Source organism: Rhinatrema bivittatum, chromosome 6 (assembly GCF_901001135.1).
Source record: "Rhinatrema bivittatum chromosome 6, aRhiBiv1.1, whole genome shotgun sequence".
NCBI classification, from domain to species: Eukaryota; Metazoa; Chordata; class Amphibia; order Gymnophiona; family Rhinatrematidae; genus Rhinatrema; species Rhinatrema bivittatum.
This window is the reverse complement of record NC_042620.1, coordinates 276,261,188-276,285,198: the sequence shown is the minus strand read 5'-3', so window position 1 is coordinate 276,285,198 and position 24,011 is coordinate 276,261,188. Positions and strand designations below refer to the sequence as shown.

At 45.7% G+C, this 24,011-nt stretch overlaps 1 protein-coding gene across 3 annotated transcripts in view; it reads left to right on the top strand.

The window, feature by feature from the left end:
• Positions 1 to 24,011, top strand: part of DLG3 (discs large MAGUK scaffold protein 3) — a 507,232-nt gene that overhangs the window by 287,557 nt on the left and 195,664 nt on the right. The gene's annotated exons all lie outside the window — the stretch shown is intronic.

The window sequence follows — 24,011 nt, the reverse complement described above, 5'->3', positions numbered from 1 at the left end:
ATGCTGTGTAATAGAAAGTCACTGGATAGAAAGATGCAGCGGTGTGCTCCCTCTCATAGTGTGTAGCAGCAGGTCCTTGGGCAGGAATAGACTCAGTGCTGTGTAATAGAAAGTCACTGGATAGAAAGATGCAGCAGTGTGCTCCCTCTCATAGTGTGTAGCAGCAGGTCCTTGGGCAGGAATAGACTCAGTGCTGTGTAATAGAAAGTCACTGGATAGAAAGATGCAGCGGTGTGCTCCCTCTCATAGTGTGTAGCAGCAGGTCCTTGGGCAGGAATAGACTCAATGCTGTGTAATAGAAAGTCACTGGATAGAAAGATGCAGCGGTGTGCTCCCTCTCATAGTGTGTAGCAGCAGGTCCTTGGGCAGGAATAGACTCAGTGCTGTGTAATAGAAAGTCACTGGATAGAAAGATGCAGCAGTGTGCTCCCTCTCATAGTGTGTAGCAGCAAGTCCTTGGGCAGGAATAGACTCAGTGCTGTGTAATAGAAAGTCACTGGATAGAAAGATGCAGCAGTGTGCTCCCTCTCATAGTGTGTAGCAGCAAGTCCTTGGGCAGGAATAGACTCAGTGATGTGTAATAGAAAGTCACTGGATAGAAAGATGCAGCGGTGTGCTCCCTCTCATAGTGTGTAGCAGCAGGTCCTTGGGCAGGAATAGACTCAGTGCTGTGTAATAGAAAGTCACTGGATAGAAAGATGCAGCGGTGTGCTCCCTCTCATAGTGTGTAGCAGCAGGTCCTTGGGCAGGAATAGACTCAGTGCTGTGTAATAGAAAGTCACTGGATAGAAAGATGCAGCAGTGTGCTCCCTCTCATAGTGTGTAGCAGCAGGTCCTTGGGCAGGAATAGACTCAGTGATGTGTAATAGAAAGTCACTGGATAGAAAGATGCAGCAGTGTGCTCCCTCTCATAGTGTGTAGCAGCAAGTCCTTGGGCAGGAATAGACTCAGTGATGTGTAATAGAAAGTCACTGGATAGAAAGATGCAGCAGTGTGCTCCCTCTCATAGTGTGTAGCAGCAGGTCCTTGGGCAGGAATAGACTCAGTGCTGTGTAACAGCAAGTCACTGGACAGAAAGATGCAGTGGTGTGCTCCTTCATAGCAAGTCACTGGATCAGCCCATTGTTTGTACTCTGCTTTCCAGTAGGTAAATTGGTTGCCAAGAAACAATTTTCAGCAAAAAAAAAAATCAAAAAAGACTAAAACTTGGGGTTCATTAAAGTTTGTTTTGTGGGTAGTTTGAAATGGAAAACAAAAATATTTTTAGAAGTGGATAAAAAGTCCACATTCGTTTCATAGCTGTTTGGCAGTGTGGTCTGGATAACTCATCCAACTAGTTTAAAAAAAAATTATGAAGGAGAGATTAAAATGAATAGCATATAGATTATGAGCGGGTGTATTAGGCTGAAGGGGAACATCCTGATAAAATCCCACAAGTTCAGAAAACTGAATGTTATGGATAAACTTAGTTGGCTTGCTATGCATCTGTAAGGATGGTCCATATAGGCAACTGCTTTGGTCTGCCTGCGAGTGCCTGGGCTTTGAGCTTGCAAGTTCCTGAACTGCTGATGACATATGACTATTCGTGTTTCTTTCGTTTCAAGGCCAATGTGATGCAGATGATAGAGATCTGAAAGATGATGGGCGAGTGCCCAAGTGTTTTGGAGGGGCTGTATTCTGCTGACCACTCCAAAGAGTTTGCTCAAATTTTCATTTGTGAGAGAGACATGTTCTGCTGATATTGCAGAGATGGTGAAGTTTTCTTCTGTGATACTTCTGAGCTGCCTGAATCCTATTGGATGATGGGGCAATATTGACTGTGGGTGATTTTCTCTGATGCAAGATAGGGTTGGGTCATATTGCCTATGGAAATTATCTCCATCCACTGAGATGCCTTTTTTGTGGCAGAATCTGGTTTGCATTACCCAGGAACGGGTAAAAAAAAATAAATGTTAAATTAAATAAGGCACCGGTATCAGATGAAATTCATTCATATGTACTGCAGAAATTAAATGAAAAGTTTGCTCAACTATCATACCTAATAGGTTCCTTAAGACTGTAGTGCTAAGACTGGCAACTATAGACCGACTAGTCTAACATCAGTTCCAGGGGAAATACTGGAAATTATCATGAAGAAGATAACTGTACACTTGCAGGCCAGTGCAATAAGATGCACGCAAAATACGGGCGGTCATATTGAGTGCCCGTTTTCCTAAAGCGCAACCATCCACGGTCCCTGTGTACTCGATGCAGTATTCTTATGAGAGAGAAATTGAAGCAGTGTACTAAAAGGGCACACTAGGGAGAAATGTGCATTTCTGGCGCTCCAAAGTTTATTGCATTGGGAGCACGGATGTCTAAATTGTGTTCCTAACAAAAGTGTATTGTTTACATGAAGTTACAGAAATCTGCAGTGCCTGTTTAAAAAATCGTGGGTGATTCCTTTTCTTTTGGTAAAGTGTCCTTCAGCTAATCATTATGCTCCATGCCACTAATCCCTATATATACATTTTTTTTTTGTTCTAACCTCAAATAACTAAATCTTATACTAATCTCTCTAAACAATCTTACCCTACAAGGGGCACATTTATTGCAACACGGAGATCCATGTTTCTGATGAGCCCTTGACTTGCAAGTAAATTTTATTCCACCTCAAGAGCTGGAATTAATTTTCTGGCATAAAAAAATGTGCGTTGGTGCTTGGCCTTTGGGCGTGCTTTCCTGCATTGGGCAGTAATAGCTAATGTCTTTATTTATTTACATGCAAGCCGATTCTGTAAAGTGCACTCGGCCGTGCGCACTGTTTAACATGTTTGGCCGCGTGTTTTGACGCGCGTCTATTACCCCTTATACTGTAAGGGGGTTTAGCGTGTCGAAAACGCGCGGCCAAACCCCTGGAAACCAGTAGCGCTCATCACATGCAACTGCATGTTGATGAGGCTATTAGTCACCCGGGATACTGAAAGTAAAATGTGCGGCCAGTTCGCACATTTTACGCTCATAAATTAACGAAAAAGGGTACAGAAAAGCAGAAAATACTGTTTTAAGTCAGAGGAACCAAAAAGGTAAAAAAAAAAAAAAGTGCTGGCTAGTCCGGTTAGGTGAGCATGTGCTCAATTTTAACGTCGTCCGTTTTCCTAACCGATGGCTGTCAGCAGGTTCGGAAAACCGATGTTCGTAAAATTGAGCATCTGTTTCCTGAACCCGCTGACAGAGCCACCTCTCCTGGGCTAAGGAGCTGCTAGGGGCGGTAATCATCCCTAGCGCCTCCTTTTAGCGCGACCCCTCATTTAAATATAGGATCAGGCGTCTGTTGTAAGAGTAGATGCTCAACAAGGAGCGTCCATTCTCCCGCTATTCTTACCGAATGGCCTGATGGAATTTAAATGCGATGGGCGTTATTTGGTACACGTTTCTTAGGACGTGCGTTTTAGATGTGCAGATCTCCTTGCTGCATCAGACGCAATTATTGTGCGCACAAAATGTGTGCTCAACCGTGAGAGAACCTGTGCCCTAGACTGGATGCATGTTATTGCTTTGGCCTGTCAGTGAGGAGGAGAATGGTTAGCAAAAAGCAGCACACGGTCAGGAGCTAAAAGTCCTGTCTGTTCAACCTTAAGGCTTTCTGAGAATAATAGTTGCCAGTTTGATATGGGAAACATGATTGATTGTTTATTGGAATTTCACCAAAGCTTTTAATGTGGTACCATACAAAAGGCTGAATGTTAAATTAAGTTGGGGAAGAGGTGTTAAGGATAACATTTGTAAGTGAGTTAGAACCTGGTGAAGGGGAGACTACAGAGGGCCACAATAATGGCATGTAATTCTAATTGTAATAAAGGGGCAAGTGGGGTTCTTAAGGAGTCTGGATGGGACCACCTTGCTAATAGAGAAGAAATAAGCAGCAGTATTGCAATTTCTGCAGATCACATAAAACTGTCATATTGTAAATACACAGCAGGACTGACTGATTTTACAGAAGGACTTAGATGCTTTCAGCAAATGAATAGACACCGGGCAGACGAGATTTAATGTGGCCAAATGTAGATTAATGCATTTGGAATGTAAATATTGGCAGATGCAATATTTGATAAACACTATAGAAGAATAAGCCCTGAATGTATTAGTCGATAATAAATAGGGAATGAGTGTCCAAAACTAAGCAGCAGCCAAAGCTGGAGGTATGTTGATGTCTATTAAATAAGGAAGAAGCAAATAATGAAGAAATCTAATCCTACCATGGTATGAGGTGTTTGGAGTGCTGAGTTCACTTTTGAGCACCTGTCCTAAAAGGATATCTGAATGTTAGCAGAAGAGTAAGTAAGCTAATAATGGGGACTTTATTTAAAACATTTATTACTCCTTTATTTCTTGAAATAAAGATAAACTTTCACTCAAAGCAGTGTACAATGGTGCTTAACATGGGGTTACATCCACTTGTATGACTTTTATACTTGGTGTGTCATGGACTGGCAGGTTAAAGTCAGGGAGCACCATAGGATTACAAGGTAGGGCTAGAGCTGGTCTTCTACCTAACCAAGCCCCTCTTCTGCAGGTTGAGCCCTTAGGTTCTGGGGGTCAATAGGACTTGTCTCCTGCTGAACATCATGACTACTTAAAATAAAGAACCCAAACTATATAACATGTGACAAAATCCAATTAATATATGACCTGTTATATGAGGAATGTCTGTATGAAACCAAGTGTACCTTCATACGAAGCTAAAAATAATTTAGCTATCGTGTCTGTGAGCCATTGATTTGGACTTCAAAAATCATTAGGTACCTGGATCTCTTGTAACTCTGTATTGCTTAATGTCCACTTCCACAGAGATCCAGGTACCTAATGATTTTTGAAGTCCAAATCAATGGCTCACAGGCACGATAGCTAAATTATTTTTAGCATCGTATGAAGGTACACTTGGTTTCATACAGACATTCCTCATATAACAGGTCATATATTAATTGAACATCATGACTAGGCATAGACTGGGAGCTGTGGGCAGGAACTGGCTGAGAGCTGGATATAGAGCACAGGCTGGGGCTATATCTAAGGCAATGGACAAGGGCAAGGCCTGGGAAGTAGACAAGGGAATGAACTGGTCTGGGCAGGGCAAGGGCCAGACAAGATCAGGACTAGACGGGCAGCAGGAAACAAGAAATCCCAACTGGGCGCAAGGCTGTCAAGGCAATCCTAGTAGGCCCAGAGGCTGTAAGGTAGAAAAGCCCGGGAGGCACAGAACCTGGCAGGGAGGTCTGAGATGCTCCAGAACAAGGCCAGAAGGTTTGGAAGGTCCTAGAGCAAGGCTAGTAGGCCCGAAGGCAAAGTAGAGGGCCCAAGTAAGTCGCAAGGCAAAGCAAAGGTCCCAGATAGGCCGCAAGGTAAGGCAGAAGGCCCGGAAGTCACAAGGCAAGGCAGAGTAGAGAGGAAAGAGTAGCCAAGCCAGAAAGCAGAGTTAATTCAATGAAGACATACTGAGGTACTTTTCAGAGTGGGTTAAGTAGGGCTGAGTCTTGGGTGTGAAATCAGTGAGGAGGTAACTGGCAAGTCAGTGAGCAAAATTTGCTGAGGACCCCTGTGATGGGAAGACTGCGCAGCAAGCCGAACCTTGGCACCAGGAGACTGCACAGCAGGCGAAACTGTAACGGGTGTAAGAACTAACATTGACACAGCTAAATAAATAGAGGGGATGATTTACACATACAGAAAAAATGTAAATGATACCTAAAGTAAATAACATTGGTGTGCTAAGTTTACAGATTATAACAATAAGCTAAAAGCCAGATATAGTCAAATAGCATTCAAATAACATACATAAAATAAATTTGGCATATAGGGGTCAATTTTCAAAAGGATTTATGAACATATGCCCTGGTTTTATGCATGTTAATGTCCTTTAAAAAATTACCCAGGTGGGGGAAGGGTTAGTGCATGTAAAAGAATGTGGAAGTGATTTCACATGTGCTTTTACATACACTACAAAGAGGCATTCTAGAGGACAGAGTTGAAAGTGTGCATGTAAATATCCGGGGTGTTGCATAAACCTTTGCTTTCTCTATTGCAGCAGCAACCAGAAATCTGATAGAAACATACAATATACCATTTTAATCAGCATCCAAAATGGAATTAAACAACATATAATTAATAGTCGGTATGCCCACCATTAGCTTGCAAAACGGCTTTAAAAGGAGCAGGGTATAAGCATGAAAAATTTTGAAATTAGTATCATTTTCCAAATTTAACATCAATTCTAAATTTTGATGCAAAGTTTCAGTGGAATAATGTCCCTAACCACTTTCCTTCGACATTAAACTCTCCACCTCATCTTTAATAATGGCACTTATGTTTTTGGCAGCATTGAAGTCTGGAGAGTTCCCTGGCCAAACATCGTTACCCCAAAAATCGATGCGTTTTTCTTTAAGCAGCTGTTGCTTGGCATTGATTCGCATGCATGGTGCCTTACATTGGACAAATGTAGCTTCTCCTACTACCAAAATGTTTTCGAGATCACTCAAATATGGGATAACATTTTCAGCTAAAAACGTATTTTGAAAATAGAAGCATCCGAAAATTCCTCATGTTCTTTGATTACCTACAAAATTTTCTTTGCTGTGTATATGACAAGACCAATGCAAGGAGGGTTTCTGACAATTTGGTGATAACGTTCCTCTTTACTAATTTCATTCAAAGTTTTTGATCTAACTCGATCAATTTGAAAAGTTTGGTTTTAGAATTGTCCAAATGAAAAATTCGTCATTAGGCGCTAGATGAAGGAAATCTTCATCTCAATTTTGTAATCATTTCGCCAGCCAGAACCTGTCTTGGATATGGGTTTTGGTTTTCATTGGTTTTGAAATAACATGAAATGCCTGGATACCAGTCCTGACTTAACGATAAACTGTTTCTCTATCAACTTTAATCCTCCTCTCATCCAAAATCGTTTGTGCCACCTAATAGTTTTTTTTTCTGCTTGTTGCTGGAATTTTCAATTTTTTTTTGGTTTTCTTGAAACTATTTTTAGTGGTCGACCATCATCAAATTCTGTAAAACACTTGTCGGCAGTCTTGCCCCATGTCCTCTGAACCCAGCTTTTGCTTTGACCTAATTTTTCGGCAATCCGTTTTTTCATAATAAAGGTTGCTCCAGCATCACATGTCTCACAAAATGCAATAATCTTAATACAGTCAATCTGATGCGGTTTTTCACTATCATACGTTCCGGCCATAAACCGGCATGATGTGCTTCACGAATGTCGGTAAATAAAAGTTAATAAATAAATAAATAAATAAGTAATAAATTTAAGTAATGTGTAAAGTACTGTTAAATTCCAAATTGAATGGTCTACAAAATGGTACAAAAATCGTATTAGCAGGATAATCCAGTGCGGTGCTGGGAGAGGGGAGGCAAAGGTTATACAACACCCGGTACTTGCACAAAAATAGACTTGCTCCTGAGCAGGTGTAACTGTGAGTATGTTGGCATTAGTTTCGCACACTGAATTTTCAAAGCAGATTTATGCACACAAAATCTGAGGGCAAAAAGAACTTATAGACGTTTTAGCCTGTGTGGGCTGTTTGAAAATGACCCTCTTAATTATGCAAATTTATAAAAATCAATCCAGTGATCCCAATAACTGAGTGACCAGTAATCTCCCTACCGAGGTCCTGCCCCGATGGGATCAATCAACAGCAATCTATTAGAATAAAAACCCAATTCAGTAAGCATGAAAACAGGCAAAAGGGTGAGAAGAATCAAAAGCAATTGTTGTTGAACACTATTAGGGCAATATCTCCATTGCTTGATGAGCTGATCTTTGTGGGTTCTAGTTGCAGTCCCCCTTTATTTAAATAATTTATAACCATACTGAAAGATTGTCCAAACTGGGCTGATTTACATCAGGACAAAAAATATTTAGGGGGTGATTTTCAAGCCATCCAGATTGGGTATAAGACCATGCATGCTTTTTACCTGTGAACTTTGCACAAGTTCTCAAAGCGAAAGTGTGTGTTTCATTTGTGTGAATTTTACGTGTGAATGTTTGCACCTGCTTTTTGTATGGATAGAATTTTATTTGAAAAATATGCATGATGTGAAAATGCAATCTGACCTAAATAAGCTCCCAGGAATGCTTTCTCTTAGTGAGGCTATAGTCAGTGTGCTTTGAAACAAAGCTTCAGAGAAGGGTAAGTTTTAAACAACTGATTAGTGCAGGTAAAATATATTTGAAAATTACACTAGGCAAATATATCAGAGGGGACCCTTCAGGGTTCTTGCAGGAAATCTCTTTATAAAAGCAGCTATAAAAAAGGCAAAGAGGTGTTTCCTAGCGTGTAGTAGATGGACTCAGGACCAATGGGTATAGTGTACTCCAGATAGCAGTTGGAGACGGATCAGATTTCAATCTGACGTCAGCCCTAGTACATATACCCCTGCAGGAAGTGCAGCTCTTCAGTATTTTCCGTCTCCATAGCAGTTAGGGACTCTATGCACGCTAGCACAACGTTAGAGTAAATTTTACCAAAGAAATCCAAATTAAGAAGAAATCTTACTACAGACGAGCCCCGCTCTCCTGTGGTGACACCATTGGGTCCCTCCCCCAGTCGAGATTCCCGAGGTGATTTCCGCGATCCCTCAGAGGTAAGCCTCGGTCCGGCGGCCGACCCTCGGCGGGGACCTAGCCCCCGACATCGGGTGAGGCTGAGAGGCAGCGGGTGCAACCTCGAGCGCGGCGGTGAAGGTATTTTCCCTCTCCCCCTGCAGCCGGAGACCGCCTGGAACGAAATCGGGAAGCGCCGAGACAAGGTAAGGTAGAAATCTATTTAAAAGTCTACGGTCTCCAAAGCTCGAGGAGATGCACAGGTCGCCAGCCAGGACCAGTGGCACCGGGTTGATCTGCCCTAGCAGGGCTAGACCTCGGTCAGATCAGAGGGTCCTCCCACGTGGAGACCCTCCGATGTGGTCGCCATATTGTCCGCGTGGTCGCTGTCACCATTGTGGCCCTGTTCGCCGCCCTGTCTGGCGTCTCGATCTGTGAGTACAGAGGCGAGCCATGCGCACAAATACCTTGTGCGCATAGCCACGCGCTCACTGTGCCGGGCGCATAATTTCAACCTGTGTGCACAACAGCGCGCACATCTCTCTGCACGCGCGCACCAACCTACGCACGGAACTTCGCACACTGGAGCGCACAACTATATTGTATGCGCACAAGCCATGGCACCACCTGAAAATAAGCTCAAAGCTCAGGGCCTTTGCCCAGCATGCCACATTAGAGCTGCACAGCATGAGGAGGCCACGGCCCTGTGTGTACAGTGCGAAGAGGCCCTAGGGGACCTAATTCATGGCCCTTCCCAGCCGGTACCAGACCCCAGCCTCTCGAGCGCTATGCCGGACCTAGCATCACACAGCGGGATCCCCCCCTCAAACGGGGCTCCCCAGGGACACAGTGCCCCCTAGTCTAGACCCAGCTTCTATCTCCTGGGTGGAATTCTTCAAAGGTCTGCATACCTTCGTCCATATGCAATCGGGGCCTCCTAAAATGCGGTCACAGGCTCCACCAGAGGAACTCAACATGCCAGGACCCTCCATGCCCAGGGAAGTGATCCCACTGCCCAGAAGCCCCACCTTCGGGGACACAGACATCTCAGATGAGGAGTCAGAACTCCTGGAGGAAGGGGAACTCCCTCCAGGGACAGAACCCTACCGAACCATGAGACGCTTCTTCACCAAGGACGAGCTTCCAGACCTGGTCACACACAGCTTAAAAGAGCTTGCCATCCCGGGCACAAGTGCCTCGGGTGAACCTAAGACCAACCCACTTTTGGAGAGACTTCATCAGACCTCCTGCCATTTCCCACTATTACAAGCCGTCCAGCAACTAATTGACCTGGAATGGGATGCCCCAGAAACCACATTCAAAGGGGGCCGGGCTCTGGCAGCCATGTACCCTCTGGATCCAGCCGCCAAAGATCTCCTGGCATGTCCGAAAGTGGATGCCATGGTCTGTGCGGTCTCGAAGCACACTACTATCCCGGTGGAGGGGAGGAGCAGCACTCAAGGATGCTCAAGACAGATGTCTGGAATCTATCCTCAAACAGTCCTTTGACATCTCCACTATGTCTTTACAGATCGCGGACTGCTGTGCCATGGTGACACGCGCCTGCTTAGCACAGACCAGGAACAACACTCCTGGGGAAGCCCTGGAACCAGCTGTATCATTCCTCGCGGACGTCGCTTTGGATCTGGTATGCACAGCAGCTAGAGGAGTCTCATCTGCCGTGGCGGCCAGAAGACAAATCTGGCTCCAAAACTGGTCAGCCGATGCATTCTCCAAAACGAGACTCACAAGGATGCTTTTCAAAGGAACACTTCTGTTCGGAAGTGAACTAGAGAAACTAGCCAACAAGTGTGGCGAGTCCCCACTGCCGCGGCTACCGGACGACAGGAATAAGAGAAACCAGCGATCCTTCCCCGACCTCCAGGGGCAAAGGATCACAGTGCTTCAACCCATATAGTAGTTCATATCAAGCGGCCCGCCCCACAGGCCGGAGCCAGTCCTTTCGGAACAAGCACAATAAAAGGGGAGCCAGTTCGGCCTCAGCCGCACCCCACAATGAAAATCAGCCGACCCATCCAAAGGAAGAAGCCATAGGGGGCAGACTGGCCCTATTCTACCAAAGATGGGTCGAGATAACTTTGGACAAGTGGGTTCTATCCATCATTCGAGAGGGATATTACCTGGATTTCCACCACCTCTCTCCAGCAAGTTTGTGGAATCTCCCTGTCACGACCCTTCCAAGAGAATGGCAGTGGAAGCTACACTGACCAGATTACTAGCCTTAGAGGCTATAACACCGGTGCCTCCACAACAAATAAATACTGGCCATTATTCCATCTATTTTTTCGTTCCCAAGAAGGAAGGAACGTTCAGACCTATCCTGGACTTCAAGGCGGTCAACCGTCACCTGAAGATTCCTCGCTTCCGCAATGAAACCCTACACTCGGTAATAAGGGCGATACAACCGGGAGAGTTCCTTACCTCCCTGGATCTGTCGGAAGTCTACCTACACATTCTGATCCATCAAGAGCATCAGCATTTTCTACGCTTCCCGATCCTGGACAGTCACTACCAGTTCCGGGCACTACCTTTTGGGTTTAGCCACTGCACCCCAGACGCTCACCAAGATCATTGTGGTGGTGGCAGCAACACTGAGGAAGGAAGGAATCCGCATTCACCCTTATCTAGACGATTGGCTGATCAGAGCGAAATCCCCAGAGGAAAGCCACCAGGCAACCAACAGAGTCAAAACTCTACTGGAGAGCCTCGGGTGGGTGGTCAACACAAACAAGAGCTGCTTGCAGCCTTCCCAATCTCTAGAATGCTTGGGAGTCCGGTTCGACACCAGACAAGACAAGGTCATCCTGACACCGACAAGGAGATCAAAACTGATGACCCAGTTACGAACCCTATTGAGCGAACTTCGCCCCACAGCATGGGATTACGTACAAGTTCTTGGCCTCATGGCATCCACACTGGAAGTAGTCCCATGGGCACGAGCTCACATGAGACCCCTACAATGCTCACTACTATCACGATGGAATCCACTGTCCCAGAACTACACCGTACGGCTTCAGCTCCCAGACAGAGTTTGGGCCCAACTACAATGGTGGCTACAAGAAGCCCCACCTGAGCCAGGGAATGAGACTATCCTCCCCAACCTGGATCCTACTCACTACGGATGCCAGCCTATGAGGATGGGGAGCACACTGCCAGGAGCTAACCGCCCAAGGGCAATGGAACGAAGAAGAGTCGGGATGGAATATCAATCGCCTAGAAGCCCGGGCAGTCAGACTAGCCTGCCTAAGGTTCAGTCACAGACTCCGAGGCAAAGCGGTCAGAGTAATGTCGGACAACGCCACAACAGTGGCCTACATCAACCGCCAGGGAAGAACCAGAAGCCAACAGGTGTTTCTGGAAATAGACCCCCTAATGTAATGGGCGGAAGTGAATCTTCAAAAGATCTCAGCCGTCCGCATTGCCGGCAAAGACAATGTCGCAGCGGACTACCCCAGCAGAGAAAGTCTAGATCCAGGAGAATGGAAACTGTCAACCACAGCATTCCAATTGATAGTAAACCGTTGGGGAACACCAACCATGGACTTCTGGCAAACCAGTCCAATGCCCAGGTACCCAGTTTCTTCAGCCGCAGGCGGGAACCCCAGTCTCAGGGAATCGATGCCCTGGTACAGACCTGGCCACAGGAGACTCTGTTATACGCCTTCCCGCTGTGGCCCCTATTGGGTGTGATCATCCACAAGATAGAAACCACAGGGGGCCAGTACTTCTAGTGGCCCCGGACTGGCCAAGAAGACCGTGGTACGCAGACATGTGAAGACTGCTGGCAGGGAACCCCCTGCCGCTACCTCCACACAGAGACCTGCTCCAACAGGGATCTATCCTCCACGAGGATCCAGCTTGATTCTCTCTTACGGTCTGGCCATTGAGAGTGCTCGCCTTAGGAGGAGAGGATACTCTGGGGCAGTAATTGACATCCTACTCCGAGCACACAAGTTCTCCACATCCCTAACATACATAAGGATTTGGAGAGTATTTGAAGCCTGGTGCGAGGACCACGACATCATACCACGCTCAGTCAAAATTCCTGAGATTTTGGAATTGCTACAGAAGGGATTGTCCCTCAACTCTAGCAATGTACAAGTGGCTGCCTTGTCATGCTACGGAATCAAGAGCGAGAGCGGCAGCATAGCCTCTCACCCGGATGTCTCCCACTTCCTGAAAGGAGTCAAGCACATCCGACCACCCCTAAAGTGGCTGGTGCCTCTTCAGAACCTTAACCTGGTCCTAGATTTCCTAGCAGGGACCTCCTTCAGACCTCTCTGCGGCCTGTCTCTCCGACTATCAACATTGAAGACAGCCTTCCTGCTGGCAGTCTTTTCAGCCCGTCGTATATCCGAGCTACAAGCACTGTCCTGCCGAGAGCCGTTCCTCAGACTCACCCCAGGAACCATCCAGTTGCGCACAGTTCCGTCGTTCCTCCCCAAAGTGGTGTCTCGCTACCATCTCGCTATGATGAGCATAAGATGAGAATAAGAATTCGGAAGAGGCTCGAAGTCTATGCCAACTCAACGTCGGCAGACTCCTAGTCCGATACCTGGAAAGGTTGGAATCCATACGAAAGATGGACCATCTATTCGTCCTTCACAGCGGGAAGAAGCAGGGGGAAGTGGTCTCACGAGCAACCATAGCCCGCTGGATCAAAGAAGTCATCGAGGCAGCTTTCGTGTAAGCAGGCAAGCCACCGCCTTTACAAGTCAAGGCCCATTCTACTAGAGCCCAGGCAGTGTCCTGGGTGGAAACCAAGATGCTGTCACCCGCCGAGATCTGCAGGGCGGCGACATGGTCCTCCATCCACACCTTCTCCAGGTTTTACCGCCTGGATGTTCAGGCTCAGGAGGACACAGCATTTGCAAGGGCAGTACTAAGTGGGTCACGGGCAGCCTCCCACCCGTTTCAGGAGTAGTTTTTATACATCCCATTATTCCTGAGTCCTTCTGCTACATGCTAGGAAATGGAGAAATTACTTACCTGATAATTTCGTTTTCCTTAGTATAGACAGATGGACTCAGCATCCCACCCACGGCTGCCGTTACTAATGGAATTCTCGGGGGACATCCCCGGGAGCGAGTGATTCAAGGGTAAGCCATGCTTTCCTTCATCTAGGACACCCATCCTACCGGATGTCGACGTTTCTCGGTTGAGGGCACTGGCGGTCTCCAGTTATAGCCAATTCAACCAGTTCAAATTAGTCAACCAAGTTATAAAGTTAATCAAGTTATTCAGTCAAAAATATATCCACAATGCTTTTCAAAGAGAATACTGAAGAACTGCACTTCCTGCAGGAGTATACGTACTAGGGCTGACGTCAGATTGAAATCTGATCCGTCTCCATCTGCTATCAGGAGTATACTATACCGTTGGTCCTGAGTCCATCTGTCTACACTAAGGAAAACGAAATTATCAGGTAAGTAATTTCTCCATTTCCTAAATTGAATAGAGTTTTAGTGGAAAAATGATATTAGTGGGTATGATTATAGCTACATGCTAGGAAAAATTGCTAATCCAAGTAATTCTCAGCTAATAGCCATAAGTGGGGAAAAGAAGGAATTCTTTTCACTGCTGCAAAATTGGTTATAATTGCAGAGTGACTTTTCATCTTTCCCCAGATTACTACTTGGAAAGAGTGCTTTTAAAAGAAGGTTGAACTTGATGGGACCTGGGCGCCTTTCAGCTCTGTATGTAACTGTGTAAGACAGATGGAAAGATGCTACTTATTTTTATTTCTCAATCAGCATCCTCCCCTCCTGCCACAGTGAATAAAGTTGCTGTGTTTACCTATATAGATAAGAGATAAAGCCAACACATTGTGAATGAGTCTCTTATTCAGCTAATGTCTTTAAAAAAAAAAAAAAAATGTTATTTTTGGCCTAGCAGTTTTTTCCTGCACCTTTGAGCTTCCAGCACAATAAGAACTGACCACTGCTGTGATTTAATCTATCATTTCTTTCTTCTACATTTTCCCATTGAAGTGCCAGCCTGGAGCAGCACAGTAAAAGAAATAAGTAATATAACAGGTAAAGCATAAATACAATAAATGGACTTAACACTTTACTTCATGCACATATAAGTTAATAAAAACTAAATCATATTATATAATGTCGTCATACTACCTCAAGGTTTAAAAGTACAATAACCACACTGAAAAACAAAATCCCCCTAAAAGCAAATAATAAAGAAGGTAAAATTCAGAATACAATCTTCACATACATAGCTAATGAAGTAAGTAAGGTTATAATAGAAACAAAACCAATGTTAGCTCCCAAAGACTTGGAGGAATAGACAGATCTCTAGCTGGGGCTTAAAAGTTCAGAGCTGTTGCAAGGTATATTTCTTTCTTTAATATTTCCATGTGCTGGAGTACAAGAGAAATCCCATTGATAGGTTCTGTTTAATCTGGTGGTGTTTAATTTCATTTCATCTATTGATTTGTAAACAGTCTGTTGATTCTAAATGAGTACAAGTCTTTCCCTCCAACAAGGTTGCTCAATTGGGGTACAAAAAGTACTAAAGCTTTCAACAGGAAGCAATGTAAAGCAAACTATATTAAAATAATTACAAATATAGTTAAGATAAGTTTATTTTTTATTTAAAAGATTTTTATCCTGTACAATCCAACATACTTGGCAGGTAACATACAGTATGTACATTCATAACAGAATCCAGTATCAAACAATGCCATTATTTTACATTACATACAAATAAAGACTCTGCACAAACTGAAATAACTGAGAGACAAAGAACAAATATCTCACGCATCGTGCTTAACTAAAAATACAACACTTTCAAAACACATTCAGTTACCAAAATCACTGTAAACTTGTTTTAAAAAATGCTTTCACCCGCTTTCTGAAAAATAAAAAGCATTCGATCTCTCTAATCTCATCAGGAAGAGTGTTCCACAATTGTGAACCAGCAACAAAAAATGTGCTTGCCAAGTCTTAGCCAAACAAACTAGATGAAATGATGTTACATCGTCAAGATTTTATTCCACTGATCTTAATGCGTTTGAGGGCTTATAAGTTTTTAATAGAGACTTGATACAGACCGATATCCTCACTCAGGGCACTGCACGGTGGATCAAGGATCAATCTTAAATTGGATCCTCCTATATATGGGCAGCTAATGCAATGATCACAAAAACAGGGGTAATTTGATCTTAAAGTTTGGATCCTGTCATAAGTCTTGCAACTGCATTCTACACGTCATGCAGGCTTTTCAAGACAATTGCTGGCAATCCAGCATAATGTGAATTACAGAAATCTAGCATTGACACAATACCAAAGTGCAGTACCATGTGGAAATCATGAAAATATAAATATAGCTTTAGCTTTCATAATAGACATAGTTTTAAAAAGGTGCCTTTCACTACTGTTTTTATTTGTAACTATAAAGACAGGTCAGGTTCCAATAAAAACTCCTAGGTTTCTGACCTGACGAAAAACTGAAATGGCCCAGTCTTCAAATTGAAAAGAAGAGGGAAGATTATTCGGAGGAAATCTCAGTACCATCAACTGCATCTGTACAGTATTACAGTGCAGTCGGAAAGTATTCAGACCCCTTCACTTTGTGCACATTTTGTTACATTACAGCCTTATTCTAAAATAGGTAATATGCATTATTTCTCTCCTCAATTTATTTTATTTATTTGTATTTATTTATGAGTTTTGTATACCGTCATTCAAAGAGGGGTACCATCACAACGGTTTACATCAAAACATAAATCACTAATACAAAGTTTGTTCCTAACACTTAAATTACCATCACTAAAATATTACAATATATTAAAATATATCAAAATCAATCTGCACACAAATTGAAATCAAGTTTGTAGAACTGTGTGTAAATTTATAAATTTTAAAAATCCTGAAATATCACATTTACATAAGTATTCAGACTCTTTACATAGTACTTTATTGAGGTACCTTTTGCAGCGATTACAGCCTTGAGTCTTCTTGGGTATGATGCTATGATCTTAGCATACCTGGATTTGGTGATTTTCTCTCATATTTCTCTGCAGCTCCTCTCAAGCTCTGTCAGGTTAGATGGGGAGCATTGATGTCTCTCCAGAGATGTTCGATCGGGTTCAAGTCCAAGTTGTGGCTGGACTACTCAAGGACATTCACAGACTTATGCCGAAAACACCCAAGCGTTGTGTTGGCTGTGTGCTTAGGATCGTAGTCCTGTTGGAAGGTGAAAAGTTGCCCCAGTCTGAGGGTCCAGAGTGTTCTGGAGAAGGTTTTCAACAAGGATATCTCTGAACTTTACTCCATTTATCTTTCACTCGATCCTGATCCTGCTGCCATCACCATGCTTCACCCTAGGCATGCTATTTACTAGGTGGTGAGTGGTGCCTGGTTTGCTCCAGACATGACACTTGGCATTCAGGCCATAGAGTTCAATCTTGGTTTCATCAGACCAGAGAATTTTTGTTTCTCATGCTCTGAGAGGTCTTTAAGTACCTTTTGGCAATCTCCAAGCAGGCTGTCGTGCTTTTTACTGAGGAGTTGCTTCCGTCTGGCCACTCTGTTATAAAGGCCTGATTGGTGGAGTGCTGCAGAGATCGTTGTGCTTCTGGAAGGCTTTCACATCTCCCAGCAGAACTCTGTCAGAGTGACCTTCGAGTTCTTGGTCCAGTCCCTGACCAAGGCCCGTTTGGCGGGCAGCTAGCTGTAGGAAGAGTCCTGGTGGTTCTGAATTTCTTCCGTTTTAGACCTTCGGGACCTTCAATGCTGCAGCAAATTTTTTGTACCCTTCCCCAGATCTATGCCTCAACAGAATCCTGTCCCAAAGGTCTACAGACAATCCCTTACAAGTGATGTCCAAACCATTGACTTTGCCACAGGTGAACTCCAATCCAGTTGGAGAAACATCTCAAGATGATTAAATGTGATATTTGGGGGGTTTTTTTTGTTTCTTTTTAATTAATTTGCACAAATTTCTACAAACCTGATTTTGCTTTGCCATTGTGGGGTATTGTGTGAAGATTGAGGCAGGAAAATGCATATTCATTTTAGAATAAGGCTGTATTGTAACAAAATGTGGAAAAAGTGAAGTGTTCTGAATACTTTCTGAATGCACTGTAAGTGTTTGTCTATTTGCAGCCATCCACAATTTGATAGTACCTAAGCAATCTGCAACAATTAACACTGAATTCTTAATGTAGTAAGCACAGGCACAAAGAGCTGGATATCATTTGCGTATAGTCTGTAGCCAACTTCCATATTAATGAATGGGCTACAGAATTACCACAGGTAAACAAACAAAAGCGCTAACAATGCAGAGCCTTGTGGATTCCAGTTTCAACATGGTACTAGCCGATGTCTGATTATTCATTCACCTGCCACATATGAGCTGATAGAAAACAAACCATTTTAATACTGTTCCTGTGTTCCTTAGACAACAGTTATAATAATTCACTTTGTCAAATGTTTCAAAGTTTCTTGAGTAAAAGTCCATAAAGCATTATTAGTCATGTGGACTTGGGAAAACCACTGCTTGTCCCTGGTTATGAGCTAGAAGGACTGAATCTATTCTTTGGGATCCTCCCAGGTACGTGTGACCTGGGTTGGCCACTGTTTGGGCCAGGATGTGGGGGTTTGATGGATCTTTGGTCTGACTCAGTCTGGCATTTCTCATGTTTCAATACATCAAAACAGTACATAAAGTCATATTTGTCCCAATGATATTTTTCTTTGTTCTTGCTTGATAGTGGATTTAATCCAAAGTATGTATTTATTCTTGTAGTTAGGGCATGATTTTCCTGTTTTGTCTCTTGTTTCATATGGTCCAAGAAAACAAACCGGTAGCCGATCCAAGATGGCTGTCAGCAATAAAACACGTAGATGGATTGGTGAAATCAAGATTTTATTGAAGCTTGCCCGACTCTGGCCGAGTTATATGTACACACCACTGAGATCATATCTCCATTTCAAGTGTAGGCCTATGTAACCAGTACACACACACATAATTACTATTCAGTATAGCTATGATACAACATATAATACTTGACCTTTATAGTTTAGTTTTAACATTGATATTAAGATTTACTCTGTTTTATATTTGTGTTACATGCTTTTTTATTATTTATATTTTTCATGTATACTTTTTACAAAGGTCAGATGTACATTTTATTCGTGGTTTCAATTTTATATGTATGTGTGTCATTTTATATGTTTTTATTAGCCCCTGAGGCAGCTCTTTGAGCGAAGCTTGGCCAGAGTTGGGCAAGCTTCAATAAAATCTTGATTTCACCGATCCATCTACGTGTTTTCTTGTTTCATATGTACTGTTTTCTTTTTCATATATTATATATTTGAATTGTTAAAATTTAAATTGAATGCTAAAAGGATACATCAAGCAATAATAACCACAGTAAAACCTTGATGTTCATATATATTCAAAAGGCACATTATAGATAAAGTTCTGCTAAAGCAGAGTCCATGTTACCCCCTAAAAGTCAGGACAAGTAAATAACTTTAATACATTTCTCAATACCTTAACATATCTATTGTAAACATCTTCCTTCTTTTCTGTTCCATTTTTGTATACTGTCTTTGTGAAAAAAAAATGACCAAAAGTAGTTTACAACATAATCATACAATACAGCAAAAATATAAAGAACATATAAGACAAAAAGGTGGATGTGATAAAACTGTTAGCAGCACCTCGATGATATAGAAATCCAGAGGGTAAATTTCAAAGGGACTTCTGCGAGTGAAATAGTGTTTTATGTGCAGAAATAGCCTTTTACAAAGTTACCTGCCCAGTGTATGGGTAAACTTATGTTGCATACGTCATGTTCACGTGAAAGTTACCTGGACTGACTGGTGGTGTCACCAGGGGAATAGTATGTGTATAAAGTTTCTAGGAAAAATTCTGTGCACATTTTAGTGGTTGTTAAGTAAGCATAGGTACATTTGATGGGATAACTTTCAAGTGGTCTTAGGCACGTAAGTCACTTTTTAAAAATTGATGTAATTTATGCACATTTGCTGGCTTACTTATGTGTGATGTTGCAAAATTACTGCCAAAGCCACTTTTCTTAAGAAAATATGCTAAAGGTTTCATGTACAGGTTAAATTAAAGTGTTATGGAACACTGCAACTTAAAATGAAGGGCGATGAAAAGAACTCATCTAAATCGACTGATTGTGAGCTGCCCTCTTTTAAAAAAAAAAAAAAAAAAAAGTCAGGAATATTCTTCTCTCTGATTCAGTTCCACTAAACACGCTTCCAGGATATTGTGGTCTTTGGTGTCAAAGGCCACACTTAGGGATTGGGGTACTATGAACTTTCATTCCCTGTACGTACCAGGATCAGTCCAGACTCCTGGGTTTTGCCCCCCCTCTAGCAGATGGAGACAGAAGTTTATAAACAAAAAACTCCGCCTACATATAGGCTGGTGCCACCTACAGTCTGGCAGTATTCTTCTGTCTCCTAGCAGGTGGAGAGGGTGCAAAACCTACAGTCTGTGTTAGGCCTACGTTGGTTAGGTGGTTTTTTTTTGTAAAAAAAAAAAAAAAAAAAAAAGGTAGGAAAGGTTGGTGTTTTTTTTTTTCTTCTCTCTCTGCCTCCGTTCGCCTCCTTTTCGCCGCGGCAGTGTGAAGATGCCTCGGCAGGCATCGTGCAGGGCCTGCGGGTCCGCGGCAGGGAGGCTGTCGCGCGACAGCCTCTGTTCCGCGTGCGTGGGCGGCGGAGAAGGAGGGTCGGCGGTGACTTCGGCGTCTCGGCGGGGTAGACAGGACCGCGAGGTAGCAGCGTTCCCGGAGCGGACGGCGGCGAGTTCGTCAGGGACGGCGGCCATTTTACCAGCGTTTTCGGCGGGAACGGCGGCCATTTTCGCAGCGCGGGCAGCACAGGTGAGCGCGGGCCGGCAGACCAGCGCTCAGGTGCGGGACCCACCGCGTTTGTCCCCCCAGAGGGTGTCTGGAGGCGAAGAAGGGCCGTTAGGGTCCAGGTCTCCTGCGGATGATTCCCCCGAGGATGGGGAAGAGGAGGAGGGGTCATCGGACTCCTCCTTTAACTCGCGGTTCGTGTTACTGATGCATAAGGCGTTTAAAGCTCGCCGCCTGGCTCGGAAGAGAGGTCCCGGGGTCCCGGCTTCTGAGAGCGGAGCGCCAGCGGTCAAGGCCCCAAAATCCAGTACGGGGGGAGGGGGGCTGTCTAGGCCCCGGCCCAGACCAAGGCCTCTTCGTTCCAGGGGGGCGGAGGGGCCTTCGCTCTCCTCGTCAGAGTCAGAGGCGCTGGCGGATCCGGAGGAGGATCTCGACTGCCCATCCCAGCCCCCGAGGGGGGTTGAGGGGGATGAAGAGCTGGAGCCTAAGGATGCAGGGACTCTGCACGCTGCGGATGGGGACGATCCGAAGGTAGTTCGGTTGTTCCATAGGGATGAGCTAGGGCCCCTCATCCCGGAAATCCTGGGGGAACTGGGAATCCCACTTCCCCAGGTAGAATCTCGTCTGGGTCAGACGGATCCGGTTGTCTTGGGCCTCAGGGGTCCCTCGTCGGCGTTTCCACTACATTTCTCGGCATCGGATTTGATGTTAAAGGAGTGGGATACTCCGGATTTGGGACTCAAGGTAGCTAAGGCTATGGATAAATTATATCCACTGCCGGAGGACGTTTTGGAACTTTTGCGCCTGCCAAAACTTGATTCGGCGGTGGCGGCGGTTACCAAAAAGACCACCATCCCGGTAACGGGTGGTACGGCTCTCAAAGATATACAGGATAGGAAGTTAGAGGTTCAACTGAAGCGTATCTTTGAGGTCTCGGCGTTGGGTATCCGGGCCGCGGTTTGTAGTAATTTTTCGTTGCGAGCCGGTTTACGCTGGGCACAGCAGCTGTTGGCGAATGAGTCTCTATCGACAGAGGAGGCGAGACAGGCGAGTCGTTTGGAGGCGGTCATCGCGTATAGTGCGGACGCTTTTTATGATCTTCTGCGCACTTCGGCACGGACCATGGTCTCTGCAGTAGCGGCGCGGCGACTATTGTGGCTTCGCCATTGGGCGGCGGATGGTACCTCCAAGGCTAGGTTAGGCTCTCTTCCCTTTAAGGGGAAGTTGCTCTTTGGTAAGGAGTTGGAGGATATCCTAGAATCCTTGGGGGAGAATAAAGCGCACCGTTTACCGGAGGATAGATACCGCTTCCGGGGTGCTCCAGCCGCTCGGTCGCGTTTTCGTGGGGGCCGTAGAACTCGTGCGGCGAGAGGATCGAACTCTTCGTTCCGTCACGGTGCGGCCCGCCAACAATCGTACTCGCAGTCCTTTCGTGGGCGTCGCTTCGGCCGTCCGGGTGCCGGTCAGGCTGTACAGGGCAGTAAGCCAGCACAATGAAGTGAGGCCGGTCCGTTCCTCGGTTCCTCCGGTTGGCGGCAGGTTAAGCCGGTTTTACGAGGAATGGACCAAGATTACGTCGGATCAGTGGGTCCTAGAGGTGATAAAACACGGCTACGCGTTAGATTTTTCACGCCGTCCGGCTCCGGCTTTTCTGGTGTCCCCTTGTGGGTTTTCAGAAAAGCGCCGGGCGGTGCGGGAGACTCTGGCGCGGTTGCGCGACCTCGGGGCCGTCGTTCCGGTTCCGTCCGGCGAACTCCGACAGGGCCGGTATTCCATTTATTTCGTGGTACCCAAGAAGGAGGGGACGTTTCGTCCCATCCTCGACTTGAAGAGTGTCAACAAGTGTCTAAGGGTTCCGCGTTTTCGAATGGAAACTTTGCGGTCCGTGATCGCGTCGGTCAGAAAAGGAGAGTTTATGGCCTCTCTGGACCTCACAGAGGCGTACCTGCACATTGGGATTCGACGGGAGCACCAACGGTTTCTCCGTTTTGCGGTACTGGGACAACATTACCAGTTTCAAGCGTTGCCATTTGGCCTCGCAACGGCTCCGCGCACGTTCACCAAGATTATGGTGGTGGTGGCGGCGAGACTCCGCCAGGAGGGGCTGTTGGTGCATCCATACTTGGACGATTGGCTGATTCGGGCCAAGTCGAGGACTCTTTGTCAGCTGGCGATTCAGCGGGTGCTGCACCTGTTACGCTCACTGGGCTGGGTGGTCAACCTGGCCAAGAGTCATCTGGTGCCGTCGCAATCCCTGGAGTATTTGGGGGCGGTGTTCAACACGTGTCAAGGCACGGTGGCCCTAACGCAAGAGCGTATCCTCAAGCTACAGAGACAAATTTGCAGGTTGTTGAACAAACCGGTCCCAGTGGTCTGGGACTATCTGCAGGTCTTGGGCTCTATGAACTCCACGCTAGAGTTAGTTCCATGGGCGTTTGCACATATGCGTCCCTTGCAGTCCGCGTTGCTCTCCCGGTGGAGCCCGGTTTCGGAGGAATTTTTCCTCAGCCTGCCGTTGACCCAGGAAGCCAGAGACAGCTTGCCATGGTGGCTCTGCCAGGAAAACTTGAGTTGCGGGGTTTCGTTGGAAACTCCGTCGTGGACGGTGGTTACCACGGATGCCAGTCTGCTCGGTTGGGGAGCAGTCTGTCTCGGTCGAGCGGTTCAGGGAACATGGTCGGCTCGGGAGGCGTCGTGGTCCATCAATCGGTTGGAAACTCGAGCGGTGCGATTGGCTCTGGTGAAGTTCCTCCCGCTTCTCCGCGGGCGTTCCGTCAGGATTCTGTCGGACAATGCGACTACGGTGGCTTATATCAATCGTCAGGGGGGAACCCGGAGTCAGCCGGTAGCGGCAGAAGCTCGGTCGTTGATGATATGGGCGGAGGCCCATCTGAGCAGTATCGCGGCTTCCCACATAGCCGGGGTGGAAAATGTCCAGGCGGATTTTCTCAGTCGGCATTGGTTGGATCCCGGGGAGTGGGAGCTCGCGGAGGCCGCCTTCAGGCTCATTTGCAATCGGTGGGGCACACCAGCGGTGGACCTGATGGCCACATTCCGCAATGCAAAGGCTCCTCGATTTTTCTCTCGTCGCCGGGAGACGTTGGCGGAAGGAGTGGATGCACTGGTAGTTCAGTGGCCGAGGGATGTGTTACTTTACGTGTTTCCTCCGTGGCCGCTTATCGGACGGGTGCTGCGTCGCATAGAGCAGCATCCGGCGGAGGTGATCGTGGTGGCTCCAGAATGGCCAAGAAGGCCCTGGTTCGCGGATCTGGTAAATCTAGCGGTCGAGGGGCCACTTCGGTTTCCGTTTCTGCCGGATCTCCTCCATCAAGGGCCCGTTTGTTTCGACCTGGTGCATCGCTTTTGTCTAGCGGCATGGCTTTTGAGAGGCAGCGGTTGAGCTCTAAAGGATACGCGCCTTCCGTGGTGTCCACGCTGTTGCATTCCCGAAAGAAGTCTACGTCTCTGGCGTACATGCGCGTGTGGCGACTGTTTGAGACTTGGTGTGTGCATCGCGGCACAGCGCCTACCCGGACGACT